Below are 14,749 nucleotides of genomic sequence, written 5' to 3'. Positions count from 1 at the left end.
AGGATGTTCTCAAAAATTGTCCAAGTTGCATATGAAGTTTCTACATTCTTGATATGTCCCATCATAGTATTATCAATGACTATAGATAGCCAATACATCACTTTTTGTCTTTTGCATTCCATTCTTTCCACACCTTTAATTAATCTGCAGTCGGAGGGATATAGCTCTGGCTCCTCTTCTTCACCTGAAACAAACTCATAAAGGCCCTTTCCAATGAGAAAGTTCATCACATGAAACTTCCATGAAGGGTAGTTATTCTTATCGAGCTTCTCAATAATAGGGTTTCCACTGTTCTCTACCACTATCACAAAAAAGGATACAACACACCAAGCTAGTCTTCTGCAATCTTTCACAACAAGTGCACAACAATACACCAAGTAACCTTTTTCACTAATTGCTCAATAGTACATGTAATATGCAACCTGTTTGTAAATAAACCTTATGTTTGCTTCCTGGCAAACACCTCAAAAATTACAGATTCAAAATCTATAATGCGTACACCCACTTTTGGTCAATACAACCGAAATCACAGTATACACTGAAACTGGTATCCGCAACCCTATGGCTCTAAAATGAGGCATGAAACGGCCTCAGATGCCCAAAAAAACTGCGGAAAAGTACTAAATGGCCTATCTATAGGATACACGTTGCTCTACTCACACACTAAATCTCACAGCAATCTAAGATTTTCACTCTACCCTGCTTCCAATGCCTCCACATGCACTATCCAAGAGAAAGAGTGAAAGAATGGGAGAGCTTCTTACCCGATGCTTGCTTGCTCAAACCTTGCTTCTTTTCCTTCACTTCAGTCTTCAAAATCAGCCTCTCTCAGTGGCACCACTCTGATACCATGTCAAGAATTGCATGGTAGGGGGGACTTGCTTGAGCTGTTGCACCAAACACACACTTATATATAAGAGGAAGCTCACTCAAGAACACAAGAAGAGATATGGAGGCCAAAATGTTTTCTTGCTTATTTCTTCTTCTTCCACACATAATACAATGTACAAAAAGTATAGATAAGATCCAACATAAAGGAAAGTGGCCTACTCAGTCAAACTGTGCATAGCAAACTCCATTAATCGACTGGCACTATATCTTTGTCAGTTGTAGGTAGGTGTAACAAACTAAATATAATAAGTGATAAATCAATGGCCATGTGAGTATCATAATGACCACCAACGTGCTAAGTGTAGACATGCAAACCCATCTAGCTAGGTGGTCCATCATCAATGTCTGCACGTGTTGAGCTTGCCATCTCAACACACACTACTACAGGCGGCGGGCACCCATCACTGTCCCTTCATTCTTTATTCTTTCAGTGACATTTGAATAAGGGGAAGGATGGTCACACATTGTGACTATTGGAGATCCCACATTTGGAGTCTCTCTCTCTCTCTCTCTCTCTCTCTCTCTCTCTCTCTCTCTCTCTCTCTCTCTCTCTCTCTCTCTCTCTCTCTCTCTCTCTCTCTCTCTCTCTCTCTCTCTCTCTCTCTCTCTCTCTCTCTCTCTCTCTCTCTCTCTCTCTCTCTCTCTCTCTCTCTCTCTCTCTCTCTCTCTCTCTCTCTCTCTTCTGCTCCTTCCACCATAGCCTTTGCTCCCACTCATGCTTCCACTTCAGGTCTTACCTCCCTTCATGAAGTATCAAGTATCAAAAGTAATTAGCAAATCAACTAGAAGAGAGGGTTAAAGGAAGGTAAAACAAAAATGCCTCATGATGGACTACTGGTGTTAGTTATACCCATGAAAGTAGTCCCAAACTCTCAAAGGGATACTTTCATGATGCATGAAGGTAACTTCTCCATATGAAAGAATAATTGAGAGGGTTACCAATAAAAGCATCAAAATAAGGCGTAATATCAAGGAAAATCTCATGGCATAGAACATAGTATTGAATTTATAGGTATGTTAGGCACAAAATAGGACCATAAACAAGATAAGGAAGTGTTGGTTGAAGCACGTCCATATCCAAGGTAAATATCTATACCCACAAATAGTAATGAGGCAATGAATTCAATTACTATATAGGCAAACATGACTAGAGCATATTGTGCACTCAACACCATGTGAACCGGTGGTAAAACGTTACCCCTATATACACAATCATGTAAGTCTATAATATAACCTACAAAATGAATAACTATTGCAAATTAACAATCAGTCATAACTACATGGACATGGTGACCAAAAACTAGCACTATGATAACATATGGCATATGCACAACCATGAGTGTGTAATAAAATCAACATATGGCATATGCACAACCATGAGTGTGTAATAAAATCAACATAATGATTAGCTATTTGCACTATGATAACATATGGCATATGCACAACCATGAGTGTGTAATAAAATCAACATAATGATTAGCTATTTGTAATTAAAAATAGTGACCACAATAGCATATGGGCGCAATCCAATGTGGACTATCCATAGTGCAATGTTTGGTAGCAATTAAAGTGCTACAGGTCATAGTCAACCGCATAGTAATGAATCAATGCCTTAAGATTACCATAGTGTAGATTAATCACCATTATTAAGCCAAATTTAGCATAGCACATGAACAAAATTTGAGCCTTAAAAAAGGCATGGGTGAATTAAGAGGTCATACAAACTACAAAAAGAACAGTGAATGATTAAATAATCAGTGTATGTCAACAATGATAGCCACCATCATGTATGTATTACGACCATATGGCCATCAATGTACATATAGAGAGAAGCTATAGATAGCTCAAAGTGGTCTAGCCACCAGTCGTGTGTAGAGAGAGAGAGAGAGAGAGAGAGAGAGAGAAGAAGACCATCAGATCTTGAGATGTTCAACATTGGTTTAGACATAGCCCACAATTGAAAAAGGATTTTAAAAGACCCTTTAAATAGGTCAAGAGGCAAACCCTAGAATCTAGGGTTTGAATAAAATAAGGTTGAGTTCCCACAATTAAGGGTAAGTGGAAGATGTTTCTTGTAGGCACAATGCTTCCACCATCTAAAAATACTTCTCATTGTGTGTGCAAGATATTAAGTATTTTGATTATCTCATGAAAACATCCACACAATAATTGTAGAACCCTTTGCATAATGTCATGTAAAGGGCCAAACAGATAGTGGAACCCAAGGGGCCACACATTTGGTGATGTCCCTAGGATAACCACCCCCAACACTAGAGGAAAGCTCAATGAGTTAGTGTATATCAAGCTTAAGAAGAGGATGTATGGAAAGAATTATAGATTGTACCAATCTTCATAGTCTATCCTTTTCAAAGCCATTATCAGCAAACCTTTGTTCCATGCTCCAAATGTGTTTGTAAGCATTGTATGCACAGTTATTAGAATAAAGTATGGGCACAACCTATGATATAATAATCTTATGCGCCCAAGAAGATGGTCTATTTCCACAATGATGAGTATATCGTGTGCAATCAAAAGGAATATTATGTCTAACAATAAAGGGATACCAAGGTAGATTGTGAAAGGTGAGTGACTCATCTGTTTGAAAAAATGATTGGATTAGAAACATTGATGAGAGGAGAGTGTCATTATAGAATCTGGAAGTATGAGTAAAATGTTTAAGGATATCAAAGCATTGTAAAGTATTAGAAACATTGATCTGGAGAATGTCCTCATAGAATTTGGAAGTATGAGTAAAACTTTTAAGGATATCAAAGAATTGCAATGAACCTAAATTCTTACAAAATTTATACTCGAAAAAGAAAAGATATAAATCACACCACAAGGGCGAGCATCTAAAACCCATTGGAATACAACAACATTGCCTTTTAGTAGTTCCAAGTGTGATAAAATTATTATTAATAATGCACTCATTAAGGGAAAGGCATCATAATTATTATGGTTAGGTAGTGTCCAAGATGCCTTATTACTTTTACAATCAATAAATATGGCATTAGTATTCATGTAGGAGAAAGCTATAGAGATGACATTACCAAATACTTCAATGAGCATGTTGTCTCCATGGTGTAGTATATTCTCATCATAACACTTAGATATATCAGTTCAAAAATAGCTAAAAATAGAATCTAGAAGGTTGATAAAGGTTTCTTGCCCAAAATCAACAAGACAATAAGGTTGTATCTTTATTCGAGCAAAGGAACACTTGTTTATTAGGTTGTTGAAATATCATTTATACTGTCTTTACATATATATAGAATAGAGCTCAAATTGATGGTATAATTAGAGTAGAGACAAAAAATAGTATTATTGAGCCATCAAAAATCTTTTTTTTGTGCTTTGAATGTACCCATTAGATATGGTAAACAATGAGTGTTAGGCATAGTTAAAAAACTCTTCGCAAGATACTGAACTATACTAGCAAGAGCCAGTATATCCACATTCACATCCTCAAAATCCTTACAATTAAATATTTCCATAGCAAGCTCTTGAATATATTTTTTGCAGAAAAATGAGGGGTTGTTTGCAAGTTTATCAATACCCATAATACATATATCTCTACAAAGTTCTTTTAAATCATGCCCCTATTCCTCAAGCTTAGTAAATTCAAAAGTCATGGAACTAAAAATGTTATTCACATAATTATCAAAAAGTGGTAATAAACCATGCTCATTAATATTGAAAATATGACAAAAAATATTGACCAATCCCTCCTTGGCTTCATTAGTGTCAAAGGTTTAGCAAGGATATGATTGAGACTCTTAGCAACAAATTCTTGTGGGAATACTATGGATAATATCAAGGTTAGTGATACCAACATGCCTTGATTTTAGAGCATAGAAGGTACTAGAGTACCTATGGGAGTAGCATTGCATATTATTAGAGGTAAAAATATCTTTAGTTTATACACCAATGCCTTAAGTCACAATAGAAAGCGCCATTCAAAAACAACATTTTGCAGTGGAGAGGGATGGGATGACCAACCAAAAAGAAGAATTCTTTGTAGCATTTTCTAGGAGAAATTTCATCTAGGAAATCATTGACATAATTAATATGGATGTGTCTCGGTTTAGGTTTATGCGCTACAAGTTGAACATGACCATGTTATTGCTAAATAATATCCTGCATGAATTCATCAAAGAGTAGCTTTTTAACCATAGAGCCACACTCTTCTATAGCAACATCTTTCCTTTTGGGGTTGCTAGAAACAATTGTATTAGATGCTTGTGAGAAATGTGTTGTAGAAGAATGACTCCCAAAGTGTATAGCTCGATAATGTGCTTAAGGGTGCCTACTAGCCCTAGTAATAGAACCAAAACTTGGATTGGATTGTGTGATATTAGCAACATTTGCTTTATGTTGATTGAAGCATCTTTCGATAAATTTGACTCTATCTCCCTTTTTGTAACCAAGGATATTTATCCCTTCTTTTTTTTCTTATAAGATTCCTTGCAATAGTGAGGACCAATTCCCTATAGTAAGAAAATACTAGTGATGCCTTTACCACTTCATGCGCCTCATTAGAAAGCCATTCGAAGAAGAGAAGCATCAAGGGCCATAGTGATTTAGCTAGAAATATCACATCAACATTGTTACCCATAGTGAATGATCAAACCATAAGATTGAGTCATTTTTGCATTCATTAAGATGCATGACTAGATCACAACAACACTTTAGAGAGGCGCTCAGGTAGTTGAAAAATCTATACAAAATCTTTAAATCATGTTTATTTTGACTTGCTTTAGTAGACTTATTAGAAATACATATCCCATATAGGGAAGGACATTTGTTATATTCAAAGAGAGCCATCATTATAGGACCATTAAGTAATGTGGTCTTGGATAGTGAGTAAATACTGTCAAGAGCCAATCTTGGATAGTGAGTAAATATCATTAAGAGCCAATCTTGGATAGTGAGTAAATATCATTAAGAGCCAATCTAGAAATTTCCATTTCAATAGCAATCACATCAATTTCACCAAGTAGAAGAACCCATAGCTTAAAGGGGTATGGGTGCAGTAAGGGTGAAAATCGTGCATGCCCAAGGTTAGTGATCTATGATTATTTGCTGACTTAAGAAAATATCATTTTCAGCGAACATGTTGTGTTTACTTATAACAATAATAAGCTTTTAGTATCAAGATTGCAAGTAAGGCTAGCCATTTCCTTTTCAATGAGTAAACAATGGAAATTTGGGGGAAAAAATACATGTTAATAGCCCTTAAATAAAGATTGAAAGGGGAGGCAAAGGGTCTACATAGCCAAGAGAGGGCAAGTCGATGTACCTCTGTCTGCGTGTGTGTGTGTGCGTGCGTGCGTGCGCGCGCACGCGTGCATGCGTGAGAGAGAGAGAGAGAGAGAGAGAGAGAGAGAGAGAGAGAGAGAGAGAGAGATCTTCCACATGTATGCATGTGTGTGTGTGTGTGTGTGTGTGTGTGTGTGTGTGTGTGTGTGACATAAGGGTAAAAAAGTAACAAAAAATTGTTTTGGTGATATGTATGTGTAGAGGAATCTCAAGTAGTAAGTGCGTGTGTGTGTGTGTGTGTGTGTGTGTGTGTGTGTGTGTGTGTGTGTGTGTGTGTGTGTGTGTGTGTGTGTGTGTGTGTGCACGTGCGTGTGCGTGCGTGCGCGCACGCGCACGCGTGCACTCAAAATGATTCAATCAAGTAGCTAAGGTATTATGGAGTGCTTTTGAATAATGTTAGCTAGCTTATCTTACCTTAAAAGAGTGAAAACATATGAAACATTTTCTTAGGACAATGGCATATACTCTTCCTCAAAGTTATAGGATTATGCTAAAGGTATGCACAACTTTACATTACAAGGGTGCTTAACACGTGTTTTCTTAGGATAATATCATCTCATACTTAGGATGGGCTTGTTACATTAATAAACAAGTAAAAAAGATCACCAACAAAGAAGCTAGAAGAACTTCTCCTATTTAGATAAGGCAGTAAGAGAAATTGTTTTAATACCGACTTAATAAGATAATATTTTAAAAAGCTCATCCAATCTCAAAACATAATGGATTAGGCTCCCAAGTTTCAAATAATGCCATTGTAATCTTAGCTACTTAGTTATTAATGAAACATTGGTTTACTTATAGTAGCACTATAGGTTTAGGCTACGAAACCAAATCATGTGTCTAGTTTTTTCTTTAAAAGAATATATGTACCTACCGAAATTACATTAATCAATGGATCAATACCCCATCTTTACAAACTTATTGATAAAAGAGGACTATCAATGTCAACCTGGGGCAATTACCAGGATGCATGCATTGCAATATTCAACATCCAAGGCTTGCTAATGATAAAAGGCTAGCGTGGCTACTACGATCACTTTCGGCGTGTTATTGCTTGTTATCATATGTTCATCATGATCTACTTTCATCTGCACATGGATTCTCGAAGCCTACTTCCCATGTGTATGGATGTATCCATCAGCCCCCCACCAAAGTTTATAGATCGCATTGCACAATGTGCAATGCAAGCTACACTACTACAAGCCTAGGTTTGTTGAGTGAGCAAGCTCCACTACTATGAGCAAGAGGCCTATTGCCAAGCGGCAACCTATATGTGTACCCTTAGTTACAAGGCGGTGAAAAATTATAGCCTACATCAATGCTCTACAATGGTATCTCTATTACCAATATTCTTGCCACCAATTATGGGCATGTCGGCAATGTGATTTTGATATGTATGGTATGCCAAAAGTTTTAGTGAAAATAAGGCCAAGTGGGGATAGGCAAGAGAGTATCTAGAAGAGATATCAATGATGTATCTATGTGTACGTGTGTCTATGGAAAGGCAACCACAATCATGGTGACCTTAGTATTGACTAGCTCTCATAGAAAGGAGTGTACTAGGTTTCTCCAAGTAGTGTATGGAGAAGAGGCATAAGTGCTCTTCACAAAAAAGAAAAAGAAAAAAGAGAGAGAACATCATTGCATGTACAAGTATAGATATAATATAACTATTTATTTTGAGTGAAAACTAGCCCAAGCAAAGTCATATATGTATGGATATAAAGGAGGAGCCAAAACAAGTATTAACTCTATGTGTGTGCGTGTGCGTGTGCGTGTGTGTGTGTGTGTGTGTGTGCGTGCGTGCGTGCGTGGGTGTGTGTGTGTGTGTGTGTGTGTGTGTGTGTGTGTGTGTGTGTGTGCGCGCGCGCGCGCATATCCACCCATTGAGAATGAGGGTGAGGCCAGGTTGGCACCCTCTTGTGAGGCACAAGATGCCTTTGATGAAGAAGTAAATAAAGAAATAGAGTTAGAAAATGAGAAGGGAAGGGCGAAAGTACCTGGGGCAGGCCATCCGCTACATGGAGCCAACCCTCCTACTTTAGATGATGATATAGGTGACGGAAAAGAAACAAGAGAAGAGTTAGAAGAGAAGAAAGAAGAAAAGGGAAAGGATGAGCTCATCCCAAATCTTGGAACACTTCTACCCCAGCAACCCAAAGAAGCCAAAGGAAGAAGATAGGCTAGAACAAGGAGAGCAAGAAAAGATAGATCCCATCCCAACCAACTTGGATCAAAGTAGGAACCAAGTGCAATTCAGCAATGGAGTCATTGGTTGTGCCTTTGAGCCCGAAGAGGCAAACCCTTATGAGCTTGGACAAAATGAGTCGGAGGATAAAGCCTCAAAGAAGGGAGAGCATGACGGAGTGCTCGCAATATGGTCCAATCAAGGTAATTTAATACCATGGGAGGGTAACCTTACTAGTTGAGCCTTAGAAAACTCTCCAACTCACTCTTAAGGTGAATGTCTTTGGACTATGGAACCCATTGGGACCATACTCAATGCTGACAAAGATTGAGATCTCGGCATTCAAGCCGCAAGTAGTGTAAGGAGTTGTCATCCTAATCCTATGGATCCATGACACACCAAGTACAACATATATGGGCATCACCCCAAGAACTTCAAGGATACCTCTACTTTCGCAAATAAAATTCGGTCTTAGTGTGATGACTTAGTCCATTCCCCTCCAAGAACCTCAACTCCAAATGAGGCTAAGAAGAGCCAAAGCGGTGCCATGCACCAAGACCGCACCTTCCATGCAAGAAGACAAGCCAAACCAACCGGTATGTCTAAGTTCAAGCAAGCAAGACAAATCCGGCAAGGAGGTCAAGGAAAGCAGCCAAAGTTCTTGACTTGGCAATGAGAGCAAAGCATCACGGCAAACGAACCAAGAGACCCAAGTCCCCAAGGCCCAAGGCGACAACACAAAGAAAGGGAGAAAGGGCATAAGGAGCAATGCAATTGACCACCTCCCTTGAGGCGTGGCACAACATGGCAACAACTGCACCACCACACCTTGACCCCAACAATGCAACAACCTAGGATCGTGCCTACAAAGCTTGGCATGCAAAGCCATAAGTGCCAAGTCACCCCAAGTTAGGACTATGAAGCCTATACTTCTCATCTTGACTCATTACACGTAAATGTGTGTGCACTTAGATATCACTATTGTGAATCGGACTATGTAACAAATCTAGATAAAAATAACTTTATTAAAACATAAAAAAAAATTAATAGCTTAACCAATTCAAAAAGGGGAGGGGAAAAAAACATATGATAGTGTCCAACCTCCCCCATGACAAAACCAATGGTTTGCAATCCTCTACTAAGGAATATCTATTTACATAGCTTTTACATTCAAATCTATATCTAATTGCAAAAAAATGTAAATGTTCTATCTTTGTAGAGAGCTTTGTATTCTAAATTATGATGTTTTGACACCATTGCATCCAAAATGTGCTAAAACCCCCATAATGTCTCCAAAAGCTCTAAATTTCTATTCCAAAGGATAAGAGAGAAATAACCCTATTCTCTTGTTTATGGGCAATCATGTTACTTTTATATTTTAAAAATCCAGTTAAACTTTCTTAAAATGGACATCTAAAATATAGCAAAACATTTCATCCAAAATGCTTATTTTGATAAAAACATATCTTAAATCAAATACTCTAGTATTATTTATATTAAAAAGATTAGATCAAATAAACTAATAGTACTAAATACCAATGATTTAATTAGAATTGCCACTAAATAAGCTTAAAGAGTAATTTGAATAATACATATCATATACATTTATTATAATATCATGTTGAGATGCTATTGTATACTACACTTACTATATAGATTCACCTAAAAATCATTTATACTTAATAACTCTTCAATAATACTAATTCAACTAATTCTACCTAATGCTATGCTAGCACTACAACACCAAACACATTAGTCTCCTACCATCTATTTATCAAGCACAATGTAACTAGTGTTACACACACAATGCTTATATGTTACATCATGATTAACCAATAAATATATAATGATAATATATATTAAAATAAATATAAAATTACTTTATTTACATAGCAATTTTCATAATATTTTGTAAGGTTTAAAAAAGCAAATTTTTCTTGGTTAATAAAACTACACGTGTAACCAACTATGTACTAGTGCTACCTCATGCAATAAATATACACTATCAACAAGAAAAATCCAAATATTTACATTTGTGTCCGCGTGCAAGTGCATGTACATATATATATATACATGTGTGTGTGTGTGTGTGTGTGTGTGTGTGTGTGTGTGTGTGTGTGTGTGTGTGTTCACTCAAAACAGTTCCACATTTTGCCATCCTTGCATTATCAACACATGTAGAACTACTAAAAAACCCACCAAACATCTCTTAGTCAAATTTAATTTTTAAGTCTATAAGATGTCAAAATTAAGAGAAAAATGTTCACTTGTTCTCAAGCTCAAGTCTCGTGCTTATATTACCAACACACAATTGAATGCCCTTGTGCATATATACATGTTAAGGGATTTTATTACTACACTTACCTCTAGAATTATGGTGCTATTGAGCTCCAATATCCTTTTTTTCCCATCTCTAAACAAAGAGACTACTTGTCTTCACCCTAAACCCTATGCGAGTGCTTGGCTGCATTAGAGTCTATTCACTGAAAACCACTTAACACCACCCCATAGCAAAATATTGTAGATGTTGTTCCCTCTTACAGATCTAAAAACCACCCCCAAAAACTAAAATGCTAAAATTTGGAGCATGTTGGAAAATAACTCTAGAAAGTAAATAAAGAGCCCAAATCACCCAAATGTAAATACGGGGAGGTGTGCTCATAAGGACAAGGTATACCCCTTATATCACGTTGATTTCTTAGGAGTCTGCAGTGGAGGGAAACACCCCCCCTCAATTGAAAACAAACAAGTTTAGACTAAAGAACTTACACCTCTACTGTGTCTCCCTCAATAAAGTTTTGGACTAACTTACCTCCACTCCTATGTTATTCTCAATAAATAAGCTCAAGACAATAACTTAACCTTCCCTCTTACTGTCTCTCAATATTTGCATAAAACCTTGGCAATGGATGGTTTTAAAATACAGAAGGCAATACGTAAACACGGTTGAGATGACAATAGCACATAAGAGCACTTCTAGATTGGGTTGTGTAGCAAGGGCAAAAGATGGGAGAGTAAACCAAGCAAACTAGCTCAAGACATACCAAAGTCCATAAAACCTAGAGGTTGAAACAGCTTCCAATACAAACACAAAAAAGTGTTGGGATATAAAGGCCCGGTAACCTCCGTGTATATAGTACACGCACATTGTACGTGTGAACGCACCCTTTACGTGCCTAAGTATAAATACATTTTATTCTTTGTGTACCAACACATTTTGTTGGTACACTCTTATCTTCTCGTACTTTCATTATGCTCACACTCTCTCCAGCCGTCGTACTCATACGCTCCTGTTTGAACTCAAACTCTCTAAGCTGTGGCCTTCCAGTCCAACAACTGGTATCAGAGCTTACGGTACAAGATCATCAAGTCGTGCAGGTGCTCACGACAAGCGTGTAATGGGCTAGAGTTCGTGTCCAGCTCGACTGGAGTTTGTGAGCAGAATGGAGTCGGGCGACCACGCTGCTTAGTAGGCATGACCAGTTTGCACCAGGCATACATGGCATAACGTGCGGCAGGTCGACAGTAGGTCAACAAACCCCTTCCACAAGTCCAACAACAGGCGGCATCTCGACGGGCAGTACGTGACACATCAATCAGACGTGACTCAGCGGGCAGTTTTGGCAGGCAGACACAACGCGACGGGGGTCAACGGACCCCCCCCCCTCCCCCGGTTAGTTCCTTCGTGTTTTTTTTTTTCAAAACAAATCAAATTTTCTCTAATCCCCTCATTAGCCTTGGCGAGTGTTCACACACCAGAGGCACGGCTTCGAAATCTGTGCAAATCGGGCCACAAAAGTCGGGGCTTTTCTCAAATTTGGCATCATTCATGCCTGTCAGTGACTCTTGAGTCAGAAATTTCAGACATCGCGTGCGATGACCTCAATTAAATTGGGGATTTTGCAAATTTTGTCAAAATTTTGCCTTTCTTGGGTAAAATTTCCTAACATTGGATCCCAGAAAATTGGGGCTTTTCATATATTGGCAAAGCTTTACTCAGCTGGGTCACATTGGCTAACATTCATGCAATTTTGGACTTGAAATTTTGGGGATTTGCGCAGAATTTGGTAAATTTTTGCATTTTTGCCCGTGCAGTGGCTGGTTAATGTATAAACAGCAGAGATTTATTTCTGGTTGAGGAAAAACAGCAGGGTATTTTGCTGGTTCAGCTTGTGCTTCCGCAGATTAGTGCATTTACTCTTGTGTTCGTGATAAAATGGCTGCAACTTCTTCCAGTTCAAACATCAAGAGTTTGATGGAGATTAAACGGTTTGATGGTCATGGATTTGAACTTTGGAAAGACCGTATGCAAGGCATTTTGTTCCTGAAGGATTGTGAGGATGCTTTGCAGAAAGATAAACTCGCACTAATGTCTGATGCAGATTGGGCCAGAGTGAATAAAAAGGTTGTGGCTTACATAAAGATGGGTGTCACTGATGACATTCTGACAAACATTAAGGGCTTAGATACATGTTATGCAATATGGGAGAAGCTAAAAACTACTTATGAGATCACCACACATATTAATCAGGTGCATTTAATGCACAAGTTGGTGAATATGCGACTGGATGAGTCAAAGCTTGCAGCTGAGCACTTGAGTTTATTTACAAGGATTCTAAATCAGCTCAAAGATGCAAACTTGGACTTTGGTGATAAGTTGAGGGCGATCTTTTTTATCATGACACTGCCGGACTCGTGGAAAACCTTGGTGGTTTCACTCAGCAATAACCCCAATCTCTCATATGATGGGGTGAGGGGTTCTATCTTGAATGAGAAAATTAGACGTATGTCTAGTGGAGAAGGCAGCAACTCAGCTTATAATGTAAGAGGCAAGGCTGAAAAGAAAAATGCATATGCAAGGCAAAGAAACAAGAGCAAGAGTAAATGAAAGGATAAGAGTGACATCACTTGCTATCATTGTGGTCAGAAGGGCCACAAGAAACATGACTGCAGGCACTACAAGAAGGAACCAAAGAGAGAAGAATGCAGGAGATAAAAAGAAGAAGAAAGAAAAGACAGATGCATTGGAGACATCCAAAGGCAAAGAAAAGGCCAATGTGGCCTCCAGTGTGGTCGTAGAGGAGCTTTCAGATATAGAGGCTGATGTATTATGTGCAGTTGATTATGATGCACTTGTATGTCACATGCAGGATATGCAAATTACCAAGGCTGATGTGATTGATGCACTCTTGTCACTTGATGATGGTGTCACTCAGACTTGAATTGTAGACTCTGGTGCCTCTTTCCATGTAACTCCTTGCTTGGAGTATTTTGCTATGTTTAATTCAAGCAGTTATGGAAAGGTGTACCTTGGAAATAACCATGCTTGCAGCATTGATGGGATTGGCACCGTACACTTGTCTTTGGACAATGGTCAATAACTTGTATTGAAAGATGTCAGATATGTGCCTGGCATTAAAAAGAGTTTATTATCTGTTGGTCAGCTTGACTTGCATGGCTACACCACACTGTTTGGTGGTGGTTTGTGGAAAATAAAAAAGGGTTCCATGCTGATTACAAAAGGAACCAAGAAGGGCACATTGTATTGTTTGCATTGTAAAGCCTTGAATTGCAAGTTTCTTGTAGTTGCTGAAATTTGCAACCACTTGGAGTTATGGCATAAGGGATTAGGCCATATGAGCCAGAAAGGACTTAATGTTCTTACCTCTCTGAAGAGGGTTGATGGAAAAGGCTCTAAACTTGATTTTTGTAATAAGTGTCAATTTGGAAAGCAAATAAAAGATTCGTTTTACTCTAGTATCTCTCGTAAGTCCAATGTCTTGGACTTAGTGCATTCTGATGTATGCAGTATGCCCATGAAATCATTGGATGGTGCTACATATTTTATCTCCTTTATTGATGATTGTTCCAAGAAGATTTGGGTGTACTTGCTGGAAAAGAAAAGTAAAGTATTTGTTGTTTTTAAAACTTTTCATGCATTTGTGACCACCCAGATAGATAGAAAGATGAAATGCTTGAGAACTGATAATGGGAGTGAGTTCACATTGATTGAATTTAAGTCATTTTGTGACTTACATGGTATTAAGAGGGAGCTTACAGCCCCTTTCAGTCCTCCTTCAAATGGGGTGGCTGAAAGATATAACATGACTTTATGTGAAAGAGTGCGGTGCATGCTGTCCACTGCCAAAATCCCTCATGCATTTTGGAGAGAGGCACTCAAAACCGCGGTTCACATTTGCAACCGCTCTCCAAATAGGACCTTAAATAATGGCATTCCTGAGGAGGTTTGGTCTAACAAATTGGCCTCATATGACCATCTACGTATATTTGGCTGTGATGCTTTTGTACATGTTCAGGATGAGCTGAGGAACAAACTTGACCCAAAATCCA

Source organism: Lygodium microphyllum, chromosome 28 (assembly GCF_053477565.2).
Source record: "Lygodium microphyllum isolate KBCC chromosome 28, Lygodium_microphyllum_v1.1.10, whole genome shotgun sequence".
Taxonomy (NCBI): domain Eukaryota; kingdom Viridiplantae; phylum Streptophyta; class Polypodiopsida; order Schizaeales; family Lygodiaceae; genus Lygodium; species Lygodium microphyllum.
This window is presented reverse-complemented; position numbering follows the sequence as displayed.